Source organism: Stegostoma tigrinum, chromosome 23, assembly GCF_030684315.1.
Source record: "Stegostoma tigrinum isolate sSteTig4 chromosome 23, sSteTig4.hap1, whole genome shotgun sequence".
Taxonomy (NCBI): Eukaryota; Metazoa; Chordata; class Chondrichthyes; order Orectolobiformes; family Stegostomatidae; genus Stegostoma; species Stegostoma tigrinum.
Genome location: NC_081376.1, coordinates 29796725 through 29801989, shown reverse-complemented (window position 1 = coordinate 29801989; position 5265 = coordinate 29796725).

Here is a 5265-nt window from a genome sequence, read left to right as displayed (position 1 = left end):
TCAGTCAATGGGACCTGTTGCCAGTCAGGGACTCTGCATAACAGTCAGTCTAGGGTATCATCTGATCTCAGCCCAGGGGCTCGGGCATGGTCAGTCTGCAACTTGCAGAGGTCAACATCAGAGGTTCCCTATCATGACAGTCAAAGGGGTCAGCCATGGTCACTGAAAGCCATAGGGAAGAAGCTACTGGGGCCAGTATTGTTATGAGCGAGTTGAGGAAATCAGTTGTGGGGATTCAAGACAGCATGCTGAGATGCAGAAGGGACAATGATTATGAGACCAGGCAATTCAACATAGAAAGGTGGGAGATGATAGAGGTGGGTGATGTTAGAAATAGTCAACATCACCCTGGCTTCAAAGAGGGAGGGGGGGAAACAGCATCTCATGATGGTTGGCCTGGCAAAACTGCAGTTAAAGGAATCGGTGGGTAATGGGGGGAGATAAACACTTAAATCAAGAGTTTGGTGAGAATGTAATGAGGCTCAGATCTGATGGAGTTGCACAGAGTGTAAGAAAGAAAGAAATATGAAGGTCTGAGGGTAGGTTGGTCATTTAGATTAACAAGGTCGGTCTGTGACATATCCTGTGACGTGTGGCCTGTGTTGCTTCCCTTCCTCATCCATTTTGCAAATACACATGGAAATTTTAAAAAAAAGCTGGCATTACAAAAAAGCTGGACAGGGCAGAGTAAGTGGCATTTTTCTGTCTGAGAATGCAGGTTCTACTTTCGAGCGCTGTTAAAGCCCTTCAATGGGCAATTGCATTGATTAGACAACAACACAGAGCTCAGGTTCAAACTATTTGTAATCATGGAATTCTGCATGTGACAGATGTGCTGTGACCAAGAATGTGGAATACAAACAAAAATATAAATTGCTGGAAAAGTAATTCTGAGGAAGGGTCACTCGATGTGAAATGTTAACTCTGATTTCTCTCCACAGATGCTGCCAGATCTGCTGAACTTTTCCAGCAATTTCTGTTTCTGTTTCTGATTTAGAGCCTTCACAGTTCTCGCAGTTTTTGTGTGGAATACAAATCCTGGTTGCAAGCAATCTTTGACCATGACATTAGTCATTACAAATTGATCATAGCCATCTCTGTGAAGCAGCAGTAATCAGAGGTGATCTTAAAAGTGTCACGTATGGGCTAAGATTCACAAAGACAGTCCAATATTTCATTGGCTGCACAAGGGCACAGATCTGATGCCTTATGACCTTGGACTTGATTTTATATTTGGGGCTGCCTTTTGAGGGCAATGTGGGATCATGTGAGAACAAGACTTCACTATTCATATGGCACCTATGACTTGTGCTGCATGCATTACAATATGCCAGATATCCATGTAAAGGCATTACATGGTCCCCCCTTTCAGAGTCCATGTGTCCCACTGTAGCAAGTAAAGCACAAAACCATTAATAGGACCTCTATTGTTTCCAATGTTCCCCACAGAAATAAATTGGAAGTGTGGCCAGGCTACAGCTGGTGTTAGCGATAGTAAGAACTGCCGATGCTGGAAACAGAGATAACACGGTGTGGAGCTAGAGGAACACAGCAGGCCAGGCAGCATCAGAGGAGCAGGGAAGTTGATGTTTTGGGTCAGGACCCTTCTTCAGAAAGCGGGGAGAGGGAACGGAGCTCAGATATATATTGAGGCAGGAGGGGTTGGGCTGGGGAAGGTAGGTGGAATGGTGATCTGTGAGTGCAGGTACGGAGTGGTGGGGATTGATCAGTGAGGTGGGAGGAGTGGATAGGTGGGAGAGAAGGTGGACGGGTTGTGCCAGGTTGTGTCAGGTCAAGGAGGTGGGTTGTGGATATATATTTCCATCCCCACCCTTGTCTGTTTGTCGCAGGGACCACTCTCTCGGCAACTCCCTCATCCGCTCCACACTACCCACTAACCCCACCACCCCGGCACCTTTCACTGTAACAGCAGGAAGTGCTACACCTGCCCCCACACCTCCCCCCTCATCTCCATCCAAGGGCCCAAAAATATCTCCCACATCAGGCAGAGGTTCACCTGCACATCCACAAATGTGGTCTATTGCATCCACTGCTCCTGATCTGGCCTCCTCTACCTCGGTGAGACCGAGCAGAGGCTCAGAGACCGCTTTGTAGAGCACCTGAGCTCTGTTCGTGACCACTGGCAACTCCTTCCAGTTGTGAACCATTTCAACTGCCCCTCCCACTCCATGGACAATATGTCCATCCTGGGCCTCCTCCAGTGTCACAATGATGCCACCCAGAAACTGGAGGAGCAGCACCTCATATTCTGCCTTGGGAGCCTACAACCCAGTGGTCTCAAAGTGGACTTTACCAGTTTCAAAATCTCCCCATCCCTGGGCTCATCACATGACCAAGCATCCCTCTCATCTCCACATCCTTGACCTGACACAGCCTGTCCATCTTCTCTCCCACCTATCCACTCCTCCCACCTCACTGACAAATCCCCACCACTGCCCACCTGCACTCACCTATCATCATCCCACCTAGCTTCCCCTACTCCACCCCTCCTCTCTCTATTTATTACAGAGCTCCCTTCCCCCACTCCCATTTCTGAAGAAGGGTCAACTTTCCTGCTCCTCTGATGCTGCCTGGCCTGCTGTGCTCCTCCAGCTCCAGACTGTGTTGCAGCTGGGGTTATCTTCACTGTTGTCACTGTACAAGAATGGTGCCATGGCATTGAGGAGGAACAGATGCAACAGCAAACCAGGGCTACTGCCAAACAACCTCCACATGAGGAGATCACAGTTATTGGACTTGTCAGAATGTGCAGGAAGTATAGGAATCCCAGAGTCTATTGTCCTCAATGCCATTTCCTCTAAATGAACGAGAGGCATTGTCACTGCAGGCTGAGGATAACCTGGAACATCATCTCAGAGCTGTATCATCTGCTGGAGGGGGACCTGGAATCTGAAGCACTGGATATCCCATGGTGACTGATTTTTTGTGCAACTTCTGCTTCCAAGGATCCACTGGGGAACTGTGCAGGATGTCTCAAGTGTCAGTCCATAGATGCATCAAGCTGTTACTAATGCATTCTGTGCCAGAACACATGTTTCAGCCTGCTTGCATAGTATTAACATCAGTGCTGCAGCTTGGGCTGTAAGCTTTGCCAAAATAACTGGATTCCCAGCATGTACATGTCATCTCTGATTATCCTCACCACATCTTAGAGGTCTGCACCAAATACAATGGAAGGCACCATGAAGCCTATATCCTTGAGAACTTGCAGCTCCTACTTCATTTCAAGGATTGGAAGTCTTACAAGGATGGTTGCTGGGTGACAAGGACTACCTCGTGCAATCATGGCTATTGGGGCTCTGCTGATATGATCCCCTGACTGAGACTTAGTGTAGATAGAATGCAGCCCATTCTTCTAACAAGAGAAGACAATATGCCTTCTGATAATGGGTGACTAATTCTTGGATTGGTCTGTAGTCCAGTCCAGACAGAATGTGCTAGGCAATCCTTGTGTGCTGTGCTTCTGCACAACTAGAACAAGCAAAGAGTGGATCTGATGGGAGCTGAAGAGGTGGGAGAGTAGCAGCAGTCTTTCAAAGTTGAAGATGATGACAATGAGCTAGAGGAATATCAACTTCAGCTTAATACAGCAGTGCAGCATTAGTCATAACAAATCAGACAGGAGTTATTGATAAAAACCAAAAGAACTGGGTATGTTGTAAATCAAGAATAAAAACAGAAGCAGCTCAAAAAGCTCAACAGGTCTGGCAGCATCTGTGAAGAAAAAATCAGAATTAACGTTTCTGGCTGAGTGATCCTTCCTCATGACTTATTGATCCCAATTTCCAATAGATGTTAGCAGTGTGATGCAAAATGTGTGATCTAAATACATTTTAATACTATTTATTTTGTCACTTGGGTTTAGAGTTAGCAGCATATGGATTTTGGTCTGTGTTCTGAGGACCTTTAATGCATAACTTGTCAATATCTCTGGAGCCTTTTTTAGGTTACACCAGTATGAGAGAGATAGTTTCTGGTGTGGATGGGAATTGGTTTGCATGGTTTTACGATTGGATGGAGTAAGCATTGAAAAATATTATCTAGCTTTCAGTTTAGAAGAATAAGCATTTTTTTGCTTTGCTTAGGTAAAAGACTCATAGCTTGGAATGCTCTGATTTTAGTTTGCAGAATTCCTGGTGGGAGTTAAATGTAAGAGCACAGTTTTCCTGAAGAAGGGAGACAGTTCAGAACAGTTAGGAAATAAGCTACCTCAGTGTAAGGGTTTTAGTGGAAAGCTCCAGATCAGGAATGTTTGTTTGGTATTGTGAAGGGGTTACTTGGAGTAGAGAAAATCTAAGCTCCATTGTGCAATAAATCAAGAAAGAGACTATCAAACTCCTGAAACTTCAATCTGAATGAAAAAATCTATTCCACTATCATCCCCATTGCGCAATAAATCAAGAAAGAGACTATCAAACTCCTGAAACTTCAATCTGAATGAAAAAATCTATTCCACTATCATCCATGTGTTTATCCATCGACCATTAAAATGCCCTTAAAGTTGGCGAGTCTACTACTGTTCCAGGCAGGGCATTCCACGCCCTTACTACTCTCTGAGTAAAGCGCCTATCTCTGACATCTGTAATATATCTATCATCCCTCAATTTAAACCTATGTCCCCTTGTGCTAGCCATCACCATCCGAGGAAAAAGGCTCTCACTGTCCACCCTATCAAATCCTCTGATTATCTTGTAGGTCTCTATTAAGTCACTTCTTAACCTTCTTCTCTCTAATGAAAACAGCCTCATGTCCCTCAGCTACTATGATAATCAATCAGGTGATGATGTAAAGATTGCCTGGGCGTGGACAGCAAGAAAAAGCTAATGGTCTGGAGTGGCTATAACAAATCATATTTAAAATCACATCCCAATAATTAAAATTTGAGGAAAGCCATTTAGGCCATCATACATTCTCCCTATCCAATTTTCTCCTATTCAACCAGCCCAGTAGGTGCAGTGCATTCAAACACATGAACAGATGAAACCAATTCTATGGTCTTAGAGAGTAAATTGTTTATTACTTAGAAAAGACTTTCCTTCATGTTAATGGTAAAAAAAATCCTTTTTCCCAATTCTTTTGTTGTGTTACAATGTGTAGTGCTATGAACAACCAATTTATTAGAATAATAGTTTCCCAACTTGAAATGATCGACCTTGGTGAAACCTTTGGTATTATCAAGGCCATGGTACAGTTTTGTGCCTAGCTATGTATCAAGATATACAATTGAATCTTGAAGGACAGAGA